The 23,626-nt window shown below is 49.2% G+C and overlaps 1 protein-coding gene across 1 annotated transcript in view; it reads right to left on the bottom strand.

Moving 5' to 3' along the window:
* Positions 1 to 23,626, bottom strand: part of Fam171a1 (family with sequence similarity 171, member A1) — a 57,102-nt gene that overhangs the window by 8,223 nt on the left and 25,253 nt on the right. The window lies entirely within an intron of this gene.

Below are 23,626 nucleotides of genomic sequence, written 5' to 3'. Positions count from 1 at the left end.
AGAAACATTTGGAGTCCAAATGTAGAACAGCAGCAGCGTCCAGGGGTTACTGGAAGCAGAACAGAGGGGGGAGAATTTGGCACTACGATCTCCACCCTCCAGCAAGTGAGCAAATTTCCTGCACCTGAACACCCGTGGGCTATGTCAAAATTACTTAGGAAAGTTTTTAAGAAATACAGACTCCTGACCCGAGCTTCGCAAAGTCTGGCTCTGTACAGTGGGCTTGGGTAAGTATTCTGAAAATCTTTCAGTGGGTTCTGACGTTAGGAAGTACATCTGGTCAAGAGGCCTCTGCTTGACCAGTAGCTGTTACTTTAACTTGCATCTACCATCAATGATCCCTTGCCACGCACTGGCTAGCCGCGGTCTCTGCATCTCATACACATTCTCCGTGATTCTCACAAAAACCCTGTGTGGTAGGGTCTAGTTTCCCCTTCTGGAAAAGGGCATTGAGGACTACTGAGTTTCAAAATCTTTCTACAGCCTCTCAGTAATGGAGAACGAGCATAATGGGACCTACCCCTGTCTGACCTCAAGCTGAGGCCATTTCTTTTTTTAAATTTTGAGATAGGGTCTTGGCCAAGTCACTAAGTTGCTCAAGCTGGGCTCGATCTTGTGAGCCTCCTGCTTCAGTCTCCAGGAATGCTGGAATTATAGGCATACATCATTATGCCTGGCTCCAGCTATTCCTTCTGCTCTGTCATGATGTGTTCCCACACACCTTCCCAGGATCTGGTTACTCTGTTGGATTTATAGGTGGACCCATTGCGGGAGATTAATTTGCCCAAGGTCGCTGGGCTCTTTCCCAGTCTAAATGGCAACCCTGGCTCACCTGCACCTTGAGACAGCTCCATACTGGGGTGGGCAGAAGGCAGGGGGGTGGCTGAGCCCTCCCCCTGCTCATGGATGCCCACCCTGACCACTAGCGTGTAGACATGATGTTGTCGTCAGGGTTTACAGGGGAATAGATTTAATACAGGACACATAATTGATAGGATTATTTTATAATATTCACCCAGAGAGTCAAATTCAAAAGAGTGCAGGAAATCTGTCCACACACTAGAGGCCCAAAGACTCTAGCTGAGGGCCTGGATCCCACCACAATGAGCTGCATGAGTCCAGCTGGAGGTCTAGAGCCCATGGCAATGTCCTCCACGAGTCCAACTGGAGGCCCAGAGCCCATAACAATGTCTCATGTAAGTCTGTATCAAGGATCTGCCCTGGGAAGGCCCAAAGGCCAGTGGTGGAAGCTAGAAAGCCTGCGGCATTGGGATGAAGATCTATACCAGCAGGCTGAGGGATCTCCACTGGAACAGGAAGTGATGCTCAAGCTAAGGACCAGAGTGCCTCTGCAGAGAACCACAGCCACCCCCAGTGACAGCGAGGCCCCGAGCGCCTCTGAGAACAGCTGAGTTCATCTCAGGAAAGCCAGTGTGACAACCTTCTCCAGGAGAATCAACAGCACCATTTCCCCTCCAGTTCTCCTTTTATGCTGCTGGTAACAACGCTCAGGTGGGTCCTCCACACCCAGCACCGCGCTGATTCCGTTCTGCTGCGTGTTACAGGCTGACCACCAATTACTCCCCCACACGTGGGCTGCACACGCATGGCTGCTACACAGTCCGCCTCGCTCCTACAATCACGTGCTCCGGAGGTGGCCCGATGCCTTGACCCTGTGGTACTGCAGGCCTCAACAGAGCGAGCGCACTGCACGTTCACTCCCCACGGGTCTAAATGCCTGCCTCCCCAGGGGCACACATCGCTGCGGTAATGGTGCGGAGTTTTTCTCCCTGAAGAAACAATGCTTGGGCTGCTTCTAGGACCTATCAGTTGCCATAGCAACATTAAACCGCAGTGGGTGGATAGGTGCCTCCAATCTCACAGCCCCCTCTGCTCAGCTGGCAGCTACACAAAGTGGGAAGGTGGGAGGAGTCACGAGGGAAGTGCTTTGCGTTCCCCAGCCTTCCCACGTGGGCGCCCTTCAAATTAGGGCAGAATGTAAACCAAAAGCCCCCAAGATGATAGGAGAGCACACCCGGCCGATTCAGACTCATCTCCCGAAACGTGCTGACCCCTAGACGGTCCAGCAACCCGAAGATTCACTCCTTGCACTGGGCTCCTAGGGCTGTGAAACAAGCCCGGGTGAGAAAGTTTCCCTGGGGGTAGAGAATGAACGCGTTTCCTCAGCTTGTCCGGCCCTGCGCACGACACCCACCCAACTCCTGCATGCGCACCCAGCACCAACTCCGCAGACCTCCAGGTCAGCCAGGAAGCACTGCGCCCTGATCTGCTTGCGCGGTTTCCCAGGTGAGACTCCGGTCACTGCTCTGCGAATGGGCGGTTACTAGGTTCGGCTACACAGGAGCTGAGGGTGAAAGCCGGACGCTGAGTCCTAGCTCCTGCTCACTGATGAATAAAATTCCTGCCTTTATCCCTGATTGCTTTTGCCTTCTACCATTACACTGCACAGCCTACTTAAGTTTTCCCCAAGTTGTGGTGGCACACGCTGTAAGCCCGCACTCTGGAGCTTGAAGCAGGAGCATCGTGAATTTGAGGCCAGCTTAGACTTTATAGGGAGCTCCAGGCCAGTCTAGAGTACGGAGCGAGGCACCGTCTCCATTAATAAAAAACTCTACAAGCTACATTTGGTGCAAGCTAGGCAGGGAGGCGGACAGACCAACACAAGCCCCCGGCTGACAGCGCCCAGGTCCCTCCTGGAAGTCAGACGGGTGGCAGTGGTAGCAGCGGAGCTGGTGGGAGCCGAAAGGCCATCAACTAAAGACGACGCAGCTGCTTTGGGAGCGCATGAGGGGGGAGTGCTGCCCGGGGCGGTGGGCAGGCGTCAGGGTGGATTTAGCTCTGAAGAGCGAACAGGGCTTGTCAGCAGGGCTGGGAGGGAACAGGAGAAGGAAGACGGCATTCTGGGAAGGAGAACAGCAGGCGTGAAGGCAGAAGCAGTGGGCACGTGGAAGGCCAAGGGTGGGCAGGGAGGGAAGCAGCTGCACCTGCGCAGGAGTTTCCCTGCCTGGCATTCCAGCTGCACCTGGGTGGGGCCACTCACCACAGCAGGCCGCCCGGAGCCTGCAAACGAAGGCCCAGCACGGGGGTTTCCCCCACCTGCCGCCTGCCGCCTGCCACACCCCTCCTGGCCGGCACACACTTCTATGGCTGCAGCTTTCCCTGCTATTGTGGCTCTAACCTCCTATAGTTTGTCTCTTTTCCAAAAGTCAACCCATCTTTCAAGATCCAAATCAAGCCACAGGCTGCTTTAGAGAATGTCTATGACGTCTAGATCTTCCCTGCCTGGCATTCCTAGGGCACGTGTTACCGTACCTCAGTTTCCCACAGACACGTGTTGCTGACTGTGGTTCTGGGTCTTGTCTCCTCCGTTACACCGCAAGCTCTGCGAATGTGGCTGTGCCTGGTCCCCCTCGTCTTCTGAGCTCCTAGAAATACCCGCAGGGCAGGCTCTCAACAGTACTTCACACTGGGTGACAGCCAGAGGCACAGTACAAAGCAATACCGTCAGGTAATCAATGGGGAAGCTCATCTTCCAAACTCAGGGGAACAAAGCCAGCCCGGGGCAGAGTCGCTCGCTTTGGCCTACATTTTCTGTAAAATGCACACAGCCAGGGACAACAGTGCGACACCGTTTCAGGAGTCGACAATCACGCTGTTACTGGCAAAGCGTTTTGCAAGAGTTCTGTGTTTTGTGGGAGGACAGGAGCTACAGGGAATACAGGAATGAGTGAACTGTGCTCCACAAGGCTGCGCTTCTTGACTGGCACCCCGATGCTGCTGCAGGATGGGGGGTGCCTCCCCACCTGGGCCACGGGCACCTGGAAGAGGATCTCTGCCCTCCAGCCTGGGAAACAAGGCCGGGCTCTTTACAGGTGACGATGCTGGCAGAGCAAAGAAGCCTCTTGACGGCTCTTCTCTCGAAGGCTCTGTGCTGTGTGGGAACCGGGAGCAGGATGCTAATAGGAGATGGCATTTGCATGTGTGGGTGGCAGGCCCTGCCCAACGCACCTCCGCAGGCCCAGGCTGCTCCTGCTTTACACACAACCGCCAGTGGCAGGGGCACGGCCTCCGCTGTTCCCGTCAGCCCACCTGCCACGGCGTGCGGCGGCCTCTGGGTGCCCGGAAGCTCCTGGCCGGTGCGCCTGCCCGCAGGGCTGTGCTGGGCAGCTTCCCGCCCTGTGGTCCCCCCGCAGAGCAGCCTCTCCTGTCACACCAGTGCCCGGCACTGCTGCTCGCCCGGGCTCACTTCCTCTGGGCTTCTCTCTGCCTTCCCCCGCCTGCTCTTCCCAGGGCTCTGTGGGGGGCAGCGCGGAGTCGCCACTTGGCTGGTTTGGGGATCGCCCTCGGGATGGGTGGAGCACACTTCTGGGGGTTGGCGGGGGTCTGGCCCTGGGTCTGCGTCCGGTCCCCGGCCCGTCCACTCTGGCACTGCTCTCCTGCTGTTTCCTGGTGTCCTGAACTGAACAGCTCTGCTCCCCCTCGCCTTTCTGACATGATTTTCCTGCCTGAGGGGCAGGTGGCAAGGACTGAGGCCATCAGCAAATTAAACCCCTCCTCTTCTATGTTGCGGGTGTTGGGTACCGTGTCAGCAACAAGGAAGCAGCTTATACGGGCCTGCTGGGTCCTGAGCAGCAGGCAGGCGGGCACTGTGGGGCATTAGGTGAGGCAGGCCTGACCCTGCCCTTCCTCGTGCCCTGCAGCCCCAGCCAGGGGCCTGGCCTCGGCCCCCAGCACCTGCAGCTGCACCCGCGGGCGATGCGCAGGTGTCTCAGGGTCAGCTGGTGACGTGTTCCTCACTCTGCCCAGGCCGAGGCTGTCACGGGGGCTGCACGTGTGTGAGGGTCCTGTTGGGGCCCGAGGCGGCAGCAAGCGATGAAATCCTGCCAGCCTGACGCGGCTGCATCATCAGGTTCAGACTGTCTTTGGGGCACCTGAACTCTCTCCAGTGGAATCCTAAACAGAAAGAAACCGCTAGAAAGCGGGGTTTCACCCTTTTGGTAAAGTTCCCCACACGCAAGTGGGGAGAAGCCGCCCTCCCATGGCAACTCCCGGGACACCTCTGAAACAGGGTCTGGAGGCTGCTCCTCTGCATTTGTCAACAAAGGCAGCTTAATTACTAATTCTAAAAGTATTCTTTGCTCCTGTCTTAGAACAGAAAATACTACTTTGATGTTTCACGATAGCCCAGCGTTATATTTATGATCAACTGGTACGCTAGCTTGTAACACTGACGCCCGCGGGAACAGAGCTGAGTGTTGTGATGTTTGTGCTCACGGTAAATAGTCCTACTAACCCTCGTGTCCAGCTGCCTTTTCTTCTGCCTTCCTGTGTTGTTACCAAGCTTTGCCTCCTCACCACCACCGGCTCCCAACTTCCCACACGGGGCAGAATCCACCTTCTAAAACTCTCTGGAATAACACACACAGGTACTCTCAGGGACAGGAGAACAAAACTGCTATTCATAGCGGCACTGCGAATCCAGTTTCAGTATATTATACATATAAATATTATCACTCTTTAGAATTAAACCTTACACCATGGAAAGAGAGTTTTCTGTTTTTGATACTGGAGATCGAATCCACGGCTTTGCGAATGCTAGGCAAATGTTCCACCGCTGAGTCAGCCCTTCTTAAATTTTATTTTGAGACAGATTCTAAATTGCCTGGGCTGGACTCAAGCTTGCCTCCTGCTTCAGGCTCCCATGTCCAACCAGCAGATAGATATTTTCAACAAGTAACATGTTAAAGTATCACCGTCACTGCTCAGAAACGAGATAGTTGTGTTCAGCAGGCAGCGTCCACTGTACAAAGCACTGCGAGTCCGTAGCATGGAAGTGACATTTAACTGTGGTGAGCATCAAGGGATAGACAGGGAGCCGGCGGGCCGGCGCCTCACGCTCGTCTGTGGGAGGGGATAGTGGCTCCTAGTGGTCACCAAGGGAATTGTTTTCCCACTTGGATACTAAGCAATGATGACGTCCACTTTTATATGCAACATATAAAGAAAAGTCAGGTAAAAAAATTGAGCAGATGGCCATCAATAAGAAAAATAACTCCACAGTGTGAAAGGGCTCACCCAAAATATAACACCTAATGCGAATACAGTCTGTGGAGTTCGGATTTACCTTGCTTCTTCTGTCTTGCAGATTTATTCCGCTTCGAGGTCCTGGGAACAGCCAAAATACCTCATCTCGATAGGCACCCGGTGACATGCAGAAGGAGCTGTCTTTCTGGGGCTGTGGCGTTTGAAAAGGATACTGGGGGTGGAAACCTGCGCCTTGCTCGGCAGGCTCCACGCTGAGGGACACACACCACGGCTCTCACGGTGACATCTGTCAGACCTCCGAGCACTGGGCAGAGAAATGCCCAGCACCACAACAGGCCCACAGGCTGCACGGATGACTTTCACGGCATCAGAGTCGCACACGTGAAGCCCAGCTTTGCCACTTTCTGGCTGTGTGACCTGAGAACACACCACGGATGGCACAGAAGAGGCGCGGGATGTCCTTCACTGCACCAGGAAGGCCACTGGAGAGACCCCAGGGCCACCAGTCTCCTATCTGACGAACACAGCCTCAGTATTTAAGCACTCGTGGTGGCGCATTCTGCCTCTTGCAGTTAACATGCCCCACACGACGGGTTTTTCTTGAATGGAGTGATGTTTCGGTCTATAAGCTGGGACTCAGGAAGAAATCGCACAGTCCTTCAGAGCACCCATGCCGAAAGATTGCATCAGTTGGGTGGGTGTTACCGCTCGGGGTAGAGCACTTGCTGAACATGTGTGCTACCCTGGGCTACATCCCCAGCAATACGAAAAACAGTGATTATTTCCACTGTTAAACATAGCTATTTGTACGCTTGTACCCGAATTCTCATTGTGAAATATTTGGGAACATTCACGATGAAAGCACTCACTGAGTGTCGGACTGGGATCACTCACGGAGACACAGACACGAATGAGGACCCACGCTCAGTGTCCTGCCTTGCAGCTGCAGCTCTGGCCAAGTACCCAGCACGGAGTGAGCATTAGCTCCTTGGAAGAACACTCTTCTCGGGAAGCTGCATCTCTCAGGTCTAGACCAAGCTGCTCATCTTGACATCACCATCACCGTCATTCCAAAGCCTGAAATAGGCTGGATTTCTTTAGGAGCCAAATGACTTAGCTTTGCAGGGCTTTCGTCTGCATTATCTTAGGCTATAATCCTGTTTGTAATTTTCTACGAACTGTACACACAGAAGTAGCAAGGTCTACTAGACTGCATGCTTTCACAAACCCAGCACAAGATCACTCAGTAAAATCAAAATATACAAATTTATCAGCCCTTAAAGCCACATTCAGTAGTATGGCAGAAACAGTGACAATTCCTACATTTCTATGATACTGTGCAGTAGGCTTCCTTTTTCCAAATTAAAGTCTATGGCTTTGAACTCTTAGAGTTAATAACTAAATTCAGTAATATAGCAGGACTCAAAATCAACACATGAAAATCAACAGCATTCCTGTATACTAATAATGAACCCACTCAGGAAGAAACTAGCAAAAAATACCATTCACAACAGCACCAGGAAAAATTAAATAGTTAGGAATTAACCTAACTAAGGAAGTGAAAGACCTCTACATGAAAATTATAGCCCTCTGTAAAAGGAAATAGAAGTGGACATCAGAACATGAAAGATACACCCTGTTCCTGGACAGGCAGAACAAATACAGTCAAAATGGCCACACTTCCAAAATTGATATACAGATTTAATACAGCAGCAATCAAATTTTCAGCAGCATTCTTCACAGAACTGGAGAAAATGATCTAAAATTTGTATGGAACCAGAAGAGGCCAGAATAGCAAAAGCAATCCAGGGTAACAAGAGGGATCACAATATTGGACTTTATATTACAAAGCTACTGTGACAGAAAAAAATCATGGCACTGACACAAAGACAAGAGATAAGAATCAGTGGAAGAGAATAGAGGAAGCGGAAACAACCTTGAGCACGTTCAACCATTTGGTCTTTGACAAAGGGGCAAAAACATACATTGGAGGAAAAACAGCCTCGGTAATACAGGTGCTGGGAAAAGTGGCTAATCACATACAGAAGATTGAATCTGGACCCATATTTTTCACTAGGACTAAAATCAAAATGGATAGTAGAAATAATTCTTAAAACAACCTGCTTGATTAGAAAAAAGGTAAAACTCTTGCTGCCAAAGGCATAGACAAAGACTTTCTCAGCAGAACCCTGGCTGCACAGGAAATAGTATGGAGAATCAACAAGTGGGATCACATCAGATTAAAAATCTGCACAGCAAGACAGCCAACCGAGTGAAAAGACAACACACAGAATGGGGAAAATGTTCAGTCAGCTATTCTCCAGATAGACTATTATCTAGAACGTATAAAAACTCAAAAAAAAAAAATAGACCCCTCCAAATAAAGGACTCAATCAAAAAACTGGCAAGTGAAACGAATGGACACTTCATAGAGGATGCACAAATGGCATGAAGAAATGTACAACATTCCCAGGCAGCGCTGCAAATGAAAACAACACTGAGGTTCCGCCTCACCCCAGAAAGAATGGCCGTCATCAAGAGATCGATAACAACAAAGGCTGGTGAGGCTGCAGAGCAAGAGGGACCCAGTTACAGCCTTGGTGGGAGTGCGGGCTGGTACAGTCACCTTGGGAATCAGTATGCAGATTCCTCAAAAAACTAAAAGCGCTATGTGCTCACACTTATGCACTAACGTATACACTCACATACATGTGTATTCACTCTGGAGTCACTATATTATTCACTCTCGGGTCATTTTAGAGCACAACGGAGATCCGCATGTCCCCTTAAGATCAGGCGTTAAAAGCTACATCAAGGACAGGTAAACAGAGAAAGAAGCTGCATAAAGACCACAGAAATGATGTTGGCAGAGGTGCCTGGAAGCTAACCTGGTTATGGCAAGTTCCAGGTGGAGGAGAGTCTCCCCCCCCATACAAACAGCGAGAACCAGGGCCCACGGGTCCTCTGTCTTTCCCCTGATTCTTTCTTACCAGGTTTTTTGGTTTTTCTCCGGTACTGGGAACCGAACTCACGACCTTGCACTTGCAAGGCAGGCGCTTTTGCCGCTGAGCTAAATCCCCAGCCCCTCCCCTGATTCTTTCTTACCAGGGTAGCTATCTACATTCTCCTTTCTCCCTCCTTTTCCTCTTTACAGATCAAGTGTCTTCCTTTCATTAATCTTTGTCCCTCTAATTTATCATTAGGGTTGCCGGTGGGTTGCTCAGGTGGCAGAGCAGTGTGCTTGTCCCCCAGATGTGATATTCTGAAGAGTTAGAGTTATGTTCTAGTGATACACGCATACCCATGTTTACAGCAGCACAGCTTACAGTAGCTGAATCTTGGATGAATGGGAAAAGAAAGCGCGGTGTTTACACATAGTGGGGAACTACTCCGCTGTAAAGACAGATAAACTTGAGTTTATCTGTAGGGAAACGGGTGCACCTTGAAACCATAGTGTTACGTGAAATCAATCAGACACACAGGCTTAAAGACTGCATCGTTTCTCTTACATGAGAAACCCGAAGTATAAGAGTAAAGTAAAAGACAGGTGATAGAGCTTTCTCAAAGGGGAAAGGAATGGAGAAGTGGGTGGAGGGGAAGGATGGGAGGGAAGGGGATGAAAAATGGGCTATGTGCATGCGCTAACTCCATGCAAGGAGTGAATTTATTTAAGAATCTCTTTCTCAGCACGTGTGAGGCCCTGGGTTTGATCTCCATCTACCGCACACACGTACTAATAGAAAAATAAAGTCTATGGCTTTGACTAGCAATCTAGCTATTCTGGAATTACTTTTCAATGAAACTGGATGATAAACTGATACATAAACATTTCTTGGCAACCCACTCAGGCCCCATTCTGTCCCTCTCTCGGACAGAAGCTTTCTTTCCCTCAATACATATATTCTGCTCTTAAAAAATTTCTTGTTGTTATTTTGTTAATAGCAAAATACTTGTCTAATGGTCAATGTGTCCAGTAATTCTGGTTGACAGCGATCAAAGGGACAAGTGAAAGTTATGTGCAGACGGCTGGATTCACACAGCTTTAGGCAAAAACATTTCAGGACCGGTTTAAACAAAAATAAAATTAAGGACAGCTCACTACAACCAATGACCTTTTTTCTGAAGCATAAAATCACAGATATATCGACTGCTAGAAATTAAAACACAAAGTGAGCCTGTATCCAGCTGCAAAATGGTCCCTGGGTATTTTAGGGTGATTTCTGAGGCAGAGATTTTCCTCTAATGCTTGAGATCAAACCCAGGGCCTCACATGTGCTAAGAAAGAGATTCTTAAATAAATTCACCTAAGCAATGGATTTTTTTTCTCACTACATTTTGTTGAGCTAGAACAGAACTTAGTGAAACAAATTTTAGGAAAGAAGCCATAATGGGAAACCATAAAGATTCTGGCAGAGCTTATTTCTTAAAGAGACAGCCAGAAGTACCAGGGTATGCAGCAGCATGATGAAATTTAATAAGAACTTAAATTTATAGTTTATATTATAAATACAAATATATATTATAGAAGGTAGTTATCAGTATGTTATCAGCCCTATCTCTCAGCCTCATGCCGGAAGGAGACCGGGTAGGCAAAGCCAACAAGCATGGTGGGTGGACAGTCAGGAGAACCTGGACCTAGGAGAACTGCTCAGGATAAAGGAGGGTACAACAGGGAACGTGCAACATCTGGAGAGGAGTGGCCAGATGCTCTTCCCCAGCGCTTGCTAACAAGCTCATTAAAATGGGAGACCGCCTACGCAGGGGTTACCCGGTGGTCAGGAAGCCTGAGCTGCTGTTCTGACCAGCTCCTAGGGGAGGAAGGTGCCTTCGTCTCCTGGCCTTCCTCTCAGCGGCAAAGCTTGTACCTGTGCAGGGACGGCAATCTCTTCTGCACGCCCCGATGCCGTTTTCCACAATGTGGCTGACACATTATTGACTGGACAGCAAGAGCTTGAAGCAACTTCAGAAATATTTCTGATTGGTTCAAGAAAGAATCTGGTCACTTGGTAGACCGGGCCAGGGGTCACAGACTCAAATCCCTACAGATGCCGGCACGTCACGGTGGAAGGGGAGGTGCTACAAGCAACCTGGTTGCTGTGGGTGTGGCCAAAGTGGTTCCAAATCAAGACGTCTGTGTAGACTGTTCTCTGTCCAGGCTGGGTGCCCCCAACACAGTCCCAGAAGAGGCTCCTGGGCACCTTTAGGATCTGAGCTCAAACAGCTCGTCTCCACCGGCTCTGAAGGCCGGTCGGTCTGACTTCATTCTGCTTCCCTGTTCGGCAGCAAGCAGAGCACTGAAATACACCACCGCATCAGTTCCTTCTGCTAGAACGAAACCCTCGTAGTTGTAAGGCCTGTGCATGACTTGTGTTGTCATGCTTTTCCCCAGAGCCTATGTCAGAGACACATGGAGAAGCTGTTCAATAAATATTTGTTGAACCAATGAACTGAACAAATGAATTTTTTTTTTTCTTAAAGCAGCCAGGATTAGCGTTCCACGGGGAATCTTCCCGTTCTTAAATGTTGGGTGTAAATCCAAACACAGTAAACAAACATCCCCGCGCCAGCTGAGGAGCCAAACAAGACACACCGGGACAGGCTTTCACTCCGCAGCCCCAGATCCAGCTCCCGCTTCCACGCAGCCACATGAGGTCTTGGCACAGAAGCAGAAATGCACAGAAATCTGAGGTTCTGGACAAGGAAGGCGGTTTGCAGCCTGAAGCAGGCCCAGTTCACAGTGTCCCCGCTCCACGCCAGGGACGTGCTGCCCGTGTGCCGGGCGCCCACCGTGCTTCTTCCTGCTAAAGAGGCTGTTCTGAGAACGACGGTGAAGAGCAGTGGCTTAGGTAACCCCTGTTTGCATAACGAATAAGCTCAGCGAAGCCTGAGTGGACTAAAATCTTTCCGAAAGCTCTGAACTGGGAGGGCCGACTGCATCTCTGAGATGGCTGGGCAGTTTGCTGTGAGTGACCACATCTCCGTGGTGTGTTGGGAGCACGTGGGCGCTGCTGTGGACGCGTCTAAAGCAGCACGGTCTGGGTTGGTGTGGGTGTGTGCCCGTGGATGTGTGCGCACAAATGACTTTCGAGGGGTGACCCAAGCAAAGGGGCCCAAGGAATCACAGCATGGGGAAGATGACACGTGGCTGATTCCGGGCAAGGTGCCGTATGTGTATTATCCAGCCCTGCAGGGAGGCTTCACAGGCCTTATTTGAGGCTAGAAATATCAGGTGCAGAGCAGTGGGGAGTGTGCTGAGGACAGGCCCACCTCTGACATGTGTACCGCTTGGGCATTTTCAGACTTAGTTAAAGCACAAACCACTTTAACACGGGAAATTCCCAAAGTGTTGACCTTACTTTAAAAATCATTTTAATGCAGAACCTGATGATGCGTTTCCTAGTAGAACATCTGACTCGCGGCACATATGGGACGTAGAAGTCAGTGTGGGGGGCTCTGAGCTCAGTGAGTCAGTGATTTATTCTTCAACCACTCGTCTCAAGCTGAACTGTAAAACTTCCACTGTAAAACTTTCTTTTTCTAACATACTCTGATTTCAGGTCCTTGGTATGTGGAGGCGGTATCATTTATACATTATGTCCACTCCTGTTAAGTTCTTGTTCATCCTATTCTGTAAAACAGAATCCAAAATGCACTCAAGTGCACGCAATATCTGATAATTTAAAATTCTGTATTGAATTTAGATGACATAGGATCTCTTCCTGTTAAATTTGAAAAAAATAATGATGAAATCGAAATCCCAATTTGAAAACCCATGCAGACAAATCCCAGACCCCAAGAAGCCCCGTGGATCTTTAAGCCCGGGTGACTGAGTCTCGTTCGGGAAACTGGACTTCTGGGTCTCCAGGTTCCGCCAGTACCTGTGCCTGCGCCCCTGCTGAGGCTCCCTAGGGGCCACCGGCAGCTGGTGCTTAGCTGACAGACAGAAGCAGAGCTGCTCGGCTGCTGGGCTCATGAGTGAGACACCCACTCTGCCCATTAGAAGACTCCTGTTCTTCCGCCACTCACATTAAAGGTGTCACTTATTCTAACCAGAAGAGTTATTCAGAAGTTCAATTCCGAATGGCCAGCACCCCAGTTATCAGCCCAGGAAGACTGGGGTGCTAAGTTTAAGGACATTCTGGCCCTCTAGTACTTACTGTCCTTCATTTAATGCTTCCCTGAAGAATTTACCAATGCTGTATGTGCTAATAGTAGCATCAGCCGTGATAATAACAACGCTAACACCACCTGAGCTTTCAACAGTGTCACGCACGGCTGTAACTGTTCCCCATTCACAACAATCTACAGGCAGAAAAGCAGGTGCGATGATGTATTCCCATTGGACAGATGAGAAAAGTGAGGCCCAGCAGGGTTAAAGAGTTCCGGCTCACATCACTTTCACGGTCATACCTGATGAGGACCAGGTACTCAAGCCCAAACTGTCTCAGTTGCAGGGCTGCCAGCTGCCTATTTTCACTAATGCTAGAGGTTGTATATTATCCACTGCAATATTAAAATCTACCAGAAATAATTTTACTTTTCAATTACTCATCCAAGTGAAGAGAATTGGAGATAGAACACATTTAAGAATATGTGCTTCTGAAATAAATCATGATGGCATTAGCTTCCTAGTTATTTTTTATCCAGGCTTGTATTAGAATGAGTATGTTAGATGCACACTTAAAACCCAGGCCCGACAGCAGGGGGCCCCGAGGTGCGGTGGTGGGGAAGGGCCAGCAGCAGGAGATGAACTTGCCACGGGAGATCCACAAAGTGAAAACTCCACAAATGGTGACGAAGTGCTGACTGCGAAAGAAGGCAGCTTTTCTTTGAGGAGGAACGTACTGAGCAGTAAACCCTAAGACCTCAAAAGCAGGCAGTGTCATTTGCCAAGCTTGTCAACATGGTTTTGGTTAAACCCAAGCATGGGAAATGCTAGGTCTACATACCGTGATACTGATAGGTGAAGTGTGGAGGACCACCTAGGCGACTCTCCTTGAAAGAGGAGCAATTGCCTCCATTTTGGCTGAGCCTGACCCTATTTCCATGTTCTGATGTGTACAGAGCTGGCTGGGACCCTTCCTTATCCCTTCAATCGGCTTTAAGTGATGCATGTCGGTCTAGCCAACGTGCTGATGGGAATCTTTGGAGATGGCAGGCGTGTTTCCCTATCCCCTGCTGTGGGCTAGGATTGAGCCTTGGGATAGAGGCTATGACTTCCTGGGGCTTCAAAGATCACACGTCAGAGCTGAAGCATGGACCCCAAAACATTAGATACTATCTCAGTTATGTTATGCAGATTACTCTTTCTGCATATCCTCCTCTCTGCATTTGCAGAGGGGATCTCAGGCCTCCTACCTGGCCCAGATCAAGGTGCTCACATATTTCCCGCCACTCTCACAGTCACTCATCCTCAAGCCACTCCCTTCTTCACAAGTGAATTAAAAACCTGGGTTTGTCCTTGGGTATAGGCCTTTGTTCCGGATGGCCACCATCATGGCTGGACTTAGGACCCTTGGCTTCCCATAGCTACAAATATGCCTTAGTGTCTTTATTCTCGCCACGGGTTGCACTAAAAGTGGTAGACTGGAATTGACTCGCTAGAATTCCAGCGACTTTTCATGGGATTACAAATATAAACTTCTTGGGCAACAAGGACCGGGAAAGGCACTCTACAGTGAAGAAAATGCGTAAGAATAGGTTTTAAAACAAAGACGCTCTGAAGCACAGCTATTCCAGAGATAATGAGATGGTATTATTTTCTGAGAATTCTCAATTTGGGGAGGTTACCAACACAAAAGACTTGACAACTCCTAGAAACGAGTGACATTACAAGATTGGTTTTTTGAGTTGCTAGGCAACACCGAGAAACAACACTCCCTGTTCTGAGATTGCCCTCATGGGCAAAGTACTACAGATCTCACTGCACTTTGCAGTAGCAGAGCCCTGTAACTGGCACGCTAAGAGTCCCATAGTGACAAAAGACCCCAGCTGCATCTCAAGCAGCAAATCAAAGTTGACCACTTTGGTGCTGCAGTCTCCGGCAAGACCGTGTTCTGTGGGCCGCCACTGGTGCAAAGTAAGGCCACGTCCTGGGCAGCCTTTGCGCGCTGCACCAACAGCCGTCTTTGCAGTTAAATTACTTAGTTGGCGCCTACATTATCTTACTGAAGCCCAATTAATTCCTAAGGGTAATTTTTTTTTTTTTCCAGTACTGGGAATTGAACTCATGACCTTGTGCTTGCCAGGCAGGCGCTGTGCCGCTGAGCTAAATCCCCAGCCCCTTCCTAAGGGTAATTCTGATTTCTGGGAAAGCAACTCTCTTTTCCTGACAATTATTTCCTTCTAAGCAATAGTCTTCACTGTAAAATGACCCATTTCTGATTCTTTCATTCTCTCTCTTTCCTTCTTTCTTTTTCTTTTTCTCTTTCTTTCATTCTCTCTCTTTTTCTTTCTCTCTCTCTTTCTTTCTTTCTTTCTTTCTTTCTTTCTTTTTTTTCTTTCTTTCTTTCTTTTCCTTCTTTCCTTCTCTTTGTCTTTTTGAGACAGGGTTTCACTATGTAGTTCAGGATGTCCTTGAACTCACTTTGTAGCCCAGGCTGGCCTCAAACTCACAGTGATCCTCCTGCTTCAGCCTCCTGAGTACTAGGATTACAGGCCTGTGCCACCACACCCAGCAACATCTTTCTTAAGGCAATACTGACGTTATACTTAGGTAAGTTGGCTTCTTCCTTTGTTTAACACCTTTCACTACTGCATCTGTTCTATTGCGAAAAAAAGATGATGCTATGATCCTAGAATTATTATTACACATATAAATAAATTCGTAATTGTTAGAGAAGTAAACTCCATTTTTTTGTTCTCACTTTTGCCCAGGGTAATACAGTTCATCCTTATCATTTTAATCATGACTCCTTGGTTTTACAATTTGAGTTCTTCCATCTAGATATGTGGCTTATGATATATATAGAGAAAAAGATAAGCTAGTAATATTATTATTAATTACTTCATTTTAAAAAAAATTTTAGGGGGCCAGCGATATAGCTCAGTGGCACAAGTGCCTGCCTGGCAAGTGCAGTGTTGTGAGTTCAATTCCCCGCAACAAACAAAGAAATTAGGTTCATGGCAAAATGGAGAAAGAACGGAGCAGTAGGTGCAGCCTCCCGCCGCACTTCTCAGCAGAGCGGCTGCTGCTCCACACGGTGAGCCCACGCCGGCCCGCCATCGTTTACGTGTTCACAGTATTATTTTCTTCCGGTTCTAAACACAAGTAGTGCTTTAAGAACTCCCACTCCCCGCCCACACCCAGCACCCAGAAACTAATGAAATGGAAAAAAATCTTGGATTTGTATTTTGAGTAAGCTCCGCCTTCACGAGCGAGCTTACCCAGATTTATGACGCACCCAGGACTAATTAAGTGAGCCCAACACCAGCACCCTCCTCCCGATTCACGTGGAGGCAGACCTACCGCATGCCAGTCACGTGTGCACGCCTGCGCACGGCCACGCATGCTGAGTGGCCAGGGCAGCAGCCATTTCTATAGCAACCCCCACCCACTGCCTGCCTTGCTTGTAGGAGGAAGGCAGTTAAAACTGGATTCTGCAGCGGAGCGTCATTCTCAGACTATGCTTTTATTGCTGTCATCTCCTTAGAATGAGAGTATCCAAATTTTTAAATCTCTGTTCCTTTGCCACCAGCTGTCAGTCACTTTCAATTCAACCGCTGACCTGGTTTGCTTGTTAGAAGTGACCGTTCCCCAGGGCAACGGTCAGATCCCAGGCTGACAACCCGTCCCCTAGACAGCCATCTGCTGCCCCAGTTATATGCTAAAGAAAGAGGAAGTGCCCCTAACAGAGAGCTGGCACCTTGTTTCTTACTGCCCAGAAAGCCCCAGCTACGACATGTTCACCAGGACTACTTCCTTGCTGGAAAGAAACTGCTTCACTCAAAGATCACACTGGTCCCTGCACGTGGACTAACACGATGTGCTTGTACATTCCTCTGTCCTGTCCCCTCCCCTGTGTCACCCCAACACCTAGGCCACGAGAAAGACAGCACCACCAGGAGACCAGGCGTTAAAGAATCCCGCTACTTCCTCCTAGGGAAAGACTTTCATCCCCTGAGCAGACCTCTCCTTTCTCCATGAATCAGGTGGCATTTTAACACATCAGCTGCAGTAAAGCACAGAAGTGAAGGCAGGTTTCAATCTAGACAGGCAAATTGTGCTTCTTACAACAAATCAGTGGAGGGGGTCAGTAGCAAGCGGCCAATGATACTGCTACAATACGGAAGAAAAGCCCATGTTATCTGCATTCCAAGAAAATGTTCTCTAAGTCTCCCTCTGATGAAGGACTAGATTGAAATACAGAGATGCTAATTTCTGTAACGGGAAGTTCTTTGTCTGTTGCTAAAGAAAAAATTAAAACAACTGTTGCCATTTAAAAAAGAGAGGTGACAAGCGGCACCGTCAAGTCTGACCCTCTGGTGACCAGAGCGCGCCCCTCCTTGCAGCGAGCTTTCGGTTACCTGCAGGCTTACATTCTGGGGTTCAAGCCACAGCGACAGCACTAGTTTATTGGGTCAGCATTAAGAATGTGGTGTTATCACTCAAACAGAAGCCCCGCTGGGCTGCAGAACAATGTCAGTGTCCTTTGAAGGCCTTCCCTACAATGAAGGTCACCGTGTGCACGTCCGCTGTCACTCCTGGTCAAATGCAGGAGACAGGAAGTGTGCAGGCACCAGACCGTTCACCCTGCAGTGGACTATTCATGCATTGTGACACCCAGAATGGAAAGAACATTCCCTCGGGAGGCATTCAGCTCAGGGCTCTCACACGTATCCTGTAAGAGGCCAGACAGTACATGTTTTTGCTTTGTGGGGTTTCTATCGCAGTGTACTCGGTGCTTGCTGGCTACTGCCTGGGCATGGCTGTTCCAATAAAACTTTATTTACGAATGGTTATATATGAGTATCCCAATTTTCATGTGTCACAAGCTATTCTTCTTTTCATTCTTGTTCTTCCTCTACTTTTACTGAGGTACAACTGCCAAAAATTGTATGTACTTAAAGAGTATGACTTGATGTTTTGATGCATGTATCAAGATGAACAATATATTCTCCACTACCATTTTCTTTATGCTAAGAACACTGGAGACCTATCGTCTGACCAAACTTCAAGTACCCAGTACAGCATTATTAATTATATTTCCACTGCTCTCCTGTACCCCCAGAACTTACCTTCCATAATGGAAACTTTGTGTCCTTTGACCAACATTTTCCCACTTCCCCTTCTTCCTCTTTAAAAAAAAAAATTCTCTCTCAATCATTTAAAAATGTAAACAGCATCCTTAGCTTTCAGGCCACAGCTGTCCAACCCTGATTTAGGAGAGAAATTCTTAATGGAGTCACAAGTTGCTATTTCTGGCTACTAAGCACTTTGGAATTGGCAAGTATTTGGCTTTACCTCCAAAATGATAATTTAAAGTATTAAATGATTTGAAGCAATTACTGTAGTGACAAATACCAGCTGATAGTAAATTGTATTACACGCTTAAGAGGTATTGATATGTTACTAAGTTTTTTTCTAATCTGATAATGCTGTCCGTGGAATTTTTAACTGAAATCTTTTAATTTCAGTGTAGATGATAACATTACTGATTATTATATGTAGGCTTCTAGTGAGTTTAGTAAGTTACAGAGCATATGGTTTCTTTGAAATGTCCACATAGTCTTAAAGTTTGAGAAAACATATTTCAATTCATTTATTTTTGAATGACAATTCAAATGTGGGCGTTTCTTAGTGTACATGCAATCTGCGACAGCCAGCAACTTGGCAGTTGCATTTTTCATAATAGATGCTAAGTTAAAAAGACCATTTAAATGGAATAGAGCCATCATACAATGAAGAATCCCACCGAATAAAGGCTCAAGGCCACGGGGATTATTTCCAGAGAGAAAATAAGGGATTAGATAACACATTTTAGGGGCTTCAGAACAATGTGCATTTCTTTGTTCTCACTCATTTCTACATCGTAGTAGCTTCCTATTGCTGCTGGAACAAATCCCCACAAATCTAGGGCCTTAAATCACCACGAGTTCATTCTCTTATACTCTGGAGGTTTTCGGTCCCAAATCAGTTCCTCTGGGCTAAAGTCAAGTGTTTGTGGGGGAAATCCCTGTCCCTGCAGCTCTCAGTGTCCAGCGTACTTGTATTCCCTGGCTGTGGCTTTTTTCTCTACTTCCCATGGCTCCAGCCTGTGCCCATCCCAACACTGCCCTGTCCCCTGGCCAAGGCTCCTTGAGGGGCTGGGAGGCCAGGACCACCTTCAACCAGCCCTCCCTGAAAAAGGGTCGCACACGAAGCCACCTGGGTGCCAGTGCCAAGGAGGGCCACAGGCGGCTGGCGGGGTGAGAAGGGAGGTGGGGAAAGCGGAGTGCGCTGCAGAGGGCGCAGACCTGTGGGGCCGTCCCTACTCACCTCCCTTGAGCCCAGCCCTGGAGACGGACTGGCCCTCACCCCCAGGTCCTGAGGCCGGGTCTGCACCCCGGGGAGGGTGGAAGGAGTACAGCATAAACAGCAGGGCGGACTCAGGCCGGGCACATGCTGTAGGGGAGCAGGAGGGTGGCATCCTGAGCTCCTTTCCGCACCCCACACCTGCTTTCCCAGCTGCCTAGATTCGGGAAAGCGGACCAGCCCTCAGGGGAAGGTCTCTGCAAACCCTGGGGACAGCCAACACCTGGAGGTTCTGGGAGTTGTAATTTGTCACCAAAAGTGCTTGGGTTTCCACGCTGCTTGGGCCGAGGCCCTGAGACCTAAAGGGTTAGGACTGTCGACCACCTGCTCCCTGCAGACCTTGGGGGTCAGACACAGGTACCCTGGGGAAACCCTGGCTGCCGTCCCCCCTCCCACAGTACATAAGTATAATGTATATGAAATCACCTTATGTTCAAAGTTATTTTGTACATTATATTGTAATATCTTAAACACCTGCCTTTTAAAAACATCTATAGCATCCTTTTGTGACCACTGAACAAATATTTTAACTGGGAACCCAATGTGCACTGGCAGTTCTTGGTCACAACGGTTCAAAGCAAATAAGCCTCCAGGAGGGCGCCAGCGATGACTGCCAGGACCACTGCGACGCGCGTGTCTGGGAAGGGCTTGGTTAGACTCAGGCCACGGGCAGGTTCTGCTCACTCAAGGCGGCGAGCTCCGAGGGCGGCCTCAGCAAGCTCCGGGAAGGCAAACTGTGATGTGCCGGGATGGAGCGCCAGCCCGGGCCCATGCTGGGCAGAGCAGAAGACAGGCAGGGGCCGTCTCGGAAGGCAGCCGTGAGCCGTGCTGCGGAATCTGGGCTTCCTCCCAGCGAGCTGCTCTCAGACAGCCCCAGATAGGAAAGCAGTCTGCGGTTCTGAGAACAACCCAAGCAGCAATGCACGAGGCCCAGCCGAGAGAAGGCGAGATGGAGGCAGCCAGACCCCTGCTGGAGTGGGGAGCAGAGGAAGCCCCCGCTGCGGCAGCGGCAACCCAGAGAAGGCGGGGAGGTGGCAAGTTTCAGGCACACTGATCTGACATGGCTGTGACTGGGAGGTGCCAGGCTCAGCCGCGCGTGGAGCAGGACACGAGGCAAAGAGTAGACTGGGTAACTGTGAGGTTCCTGCTTCGATGGTCTGGCGGGGGATGCCCTTCGCCGGGAGAGATGCAGAGCGAGCAGGCGGAGAGACGAGGGAGGGGAACGGAGCAGCGGCTTGCCGAGCTGAACCCGAGTTTCCTGCAGGCCAGCCAGAAGCACACGGCTGACAGAGGGGCGGAGAAATAGGTGGGCACGTGAGTGGGGGAAGCGGCTAGATGTCCTGCCGATGGCACTGAAAGTCAGTCAGGGGCTGGGCACAGGGCAGACCCCGTGGGCAGGCACAAGGAGAACCCAGGGGACGCTGAGCCAGAGGATCGAAGGGGGAAGGAAGCCACCATGGCTGCAGGAACCCTGGAGAGGATGAAGAGGGTGTCTGACTCCGCAGCTGGGCAGCTGCCAGCGGCTCAGTGACGTTCATGTCAGGAGATGGCAGGTGACACGGAAGCACGGGGCTGAGGCGTGGAAGCACTGTGTGACTTGCCATCCTCCTCAACCGTGTGACTCAGTTCCTTAAATCAAGCCGTCTCCCCATAGCTCTGCAGACAGATATAGCTATAGCTCCCTCCTCCCACATCTTACTGGTTGTTTCTCTGCGGAACCCTACTGTGACTGTGACCCTCATAGCAACAGCAGGCACTGTTAATATTCCTCCTCCCCAGGCAAGGAAACTGACCTAGAAAGGTTAACGTGGCCAGTGCCACACAAGCAGGGTTGGAGGAGCTGGAATTTCAGTCCCCTGTGTGCGAAGACTCCCTACACTCAACCATATTCCCTGCTGCCTTTCCAGACCACGAAACCAAATGTGTTTGAGCCCACTGGAAGGGCTAAACAAGAAGGCAGAATATGGATGTAATTTTTTTTTTTTTTTTTTTTCGTTTTTTTTCTGGTACCGGGAATCGAACTCACGACCTTGTGCTTGCCAGGCAGGTGCTGTGAAGAAGGCAGAATATGGGAGAGGATGAGTGCATTGGTCACTTGCCCGTCACTGGGACAAAATACCCTGCACCCACAATCAAAGGAGGAGAGGTTGAACTTGGTTCACGGTTTGAGACGGTTCAGTCTATGGTCAGCTGACTCTGTGGCAAAAAGGGCATGGAAGGAGAGCTCAGTGGAGCAAAGCAGCTTAAGCCACGGCAGCCAGGAAGCAGAGAGAGGAGGCAGGAACTGGGGACAAGAACATATCCTTCCAGGTCACAGCCCCAGTGACCCACTTCTGACGGGGCCCTACCTTCTGACCGTGCATTCGGCTATGAACTCATCTGTGGGTCAGTCCACCAATGAACAGCGTTCTCCAGGGTCCAATCACTTCCCAAAGCCCCCCCTCAGCACACACGAGACTTTTGGGAGGTGATCAGTTTAGATCTAAGGCACAATATTCTACCCTGAGTCCCTGAAAGGCTGTGTCCATCTCATGATGCAGAATCACGTATTCCGTCTTTAAGTGTTGCTAAAGTCTTAACTGTTCAAGCAGTGCTGAAAAGTCCATATTCTAAGTTTCTTCTGAAACTCAAGGTAGGCTCTTAGCTGTGAGTCACTACTAGAATCTAAAAGAAACTTAAAATACATCCAGCTCACAAAGGAATAAGGTCAACGTTTCCATTCTAAAAGGGAGGAGAAGAGGGGAGTAGAAAAGAATTACATCAAAACCTGAAACTAGCAGGACAAACACAGTGGAGTAGCTCCTCCTGTCCAGCACCCAGCCAGCAAGATGTGAGCTCTGAAGGAGTAACGTGGCTCCACTGTGTGGTATTTCTGGTCACAACCCACACCGCCCTCTCTCTTGGGCTGGCTCTACTTGCTGCCTGTATTTTCACCATACATTCCACATTCCTGGCATCTCCAAACTCTTGGGGTTTCCACTCTATCTTTGCCTTCACTCTCATGGCTTCACGCATTTCTCTTTCAGGGGCTCCCTGCTGGCATCCCAGGCCTTCCTTTGAAATCTAGGTGGAAATCTCCCTGACCTCACAACACTTGCATTCTGCATGCGGGTATAACCAGCATCACATGGGTGACACCACGGTTGGCTGCCAGCTTGAGAAGTAGCCAGGCCCCTTTGGACCACGGCTACAGCGGCCTTTGAGTCTCAGGATTTGGCTATGCATTCCGCTATGGAATGGACTCAGGATGGCTGAGCACAGTGAAATGAATGCTGGGAACCAGTTCTCTAGGAGGTCCTTCTTGAGCAGGTATCCTAGGGACTCTTCTCAAAGCAAAATCTTTCATGGGATTTACCCTTTTATAATTTTGAGCCTGTGAAGGGTGGGGTCTGGCCATTTCCTGAGATACCCTCAATACATCTTTCCTTTGTCCTGGTGCAAAGTACTTCACTTCTTTTTAATGCCATTTTTTTGTTTGTTTGTTTTTTTGAGACAGGCTCTTGCTATATAGTTCAGGCTTGAACTCACAGCAATCCTCCTGCCTCAGCCTCTCAAGTGTTGGGATTACAGTTTAATGCTAATGTTTTCAGTAACCATTCTCTCCTTGGCCCCAACTTTACTGCCTTTCTGGTAAATCTACAAAATTTTCACATCTCTCAGCTCTGCTTTTTGCTCTGGATTCTCAATGTAGATCTGGCTGAAAGCAGCCAGCAGTATTCACGCTGGTTGCTTTGAGATTTTCTCTGCTGGATGAATTTTAAATTCAGCTTCACACAAAGTCTTAGGACATGAGCAAGATGAAGACAAGTACTTCATCAGAATGTAACATGAATGGCCCTTGTCCAGTTTCCAATGGAGTCCTTGTTCTCATCTGAAACCTCATGAGCGTGGCCTTTACTGTCTACATTCCAGTAAGTATTCTGGCCTTTCAGCTCTGCTTATAGCATCATAGGGCTTCTCTAGCATGTACCTCCAAACTTTTCCTGCAAACCAGTTCTAAAGGACTCTGAGCCACATGGTTAGATACAGTCACAGCATGGCTCCACT

Source organism: Chinchilla lanigera, unplaced genomic scaffold (genome assembly GCF_000276665.1).
Source record: "Chinchilla lanigera isolate Chin_1 unplaced genomic scaffold, ChiLan1.0 scaffold00028, whole genome shotgun sequence".
Lineage (NCBI taxonomy): Eukaryota > Metazoa > Chordata > Mammalia > Rodentia > Chinchillidae > Chinchilla > Chinchilla lanigera.
Note: the sequence above shows the minus strand (reverse complement) of the source record. Positions and strands in the feature narration are given on the sequence as shown.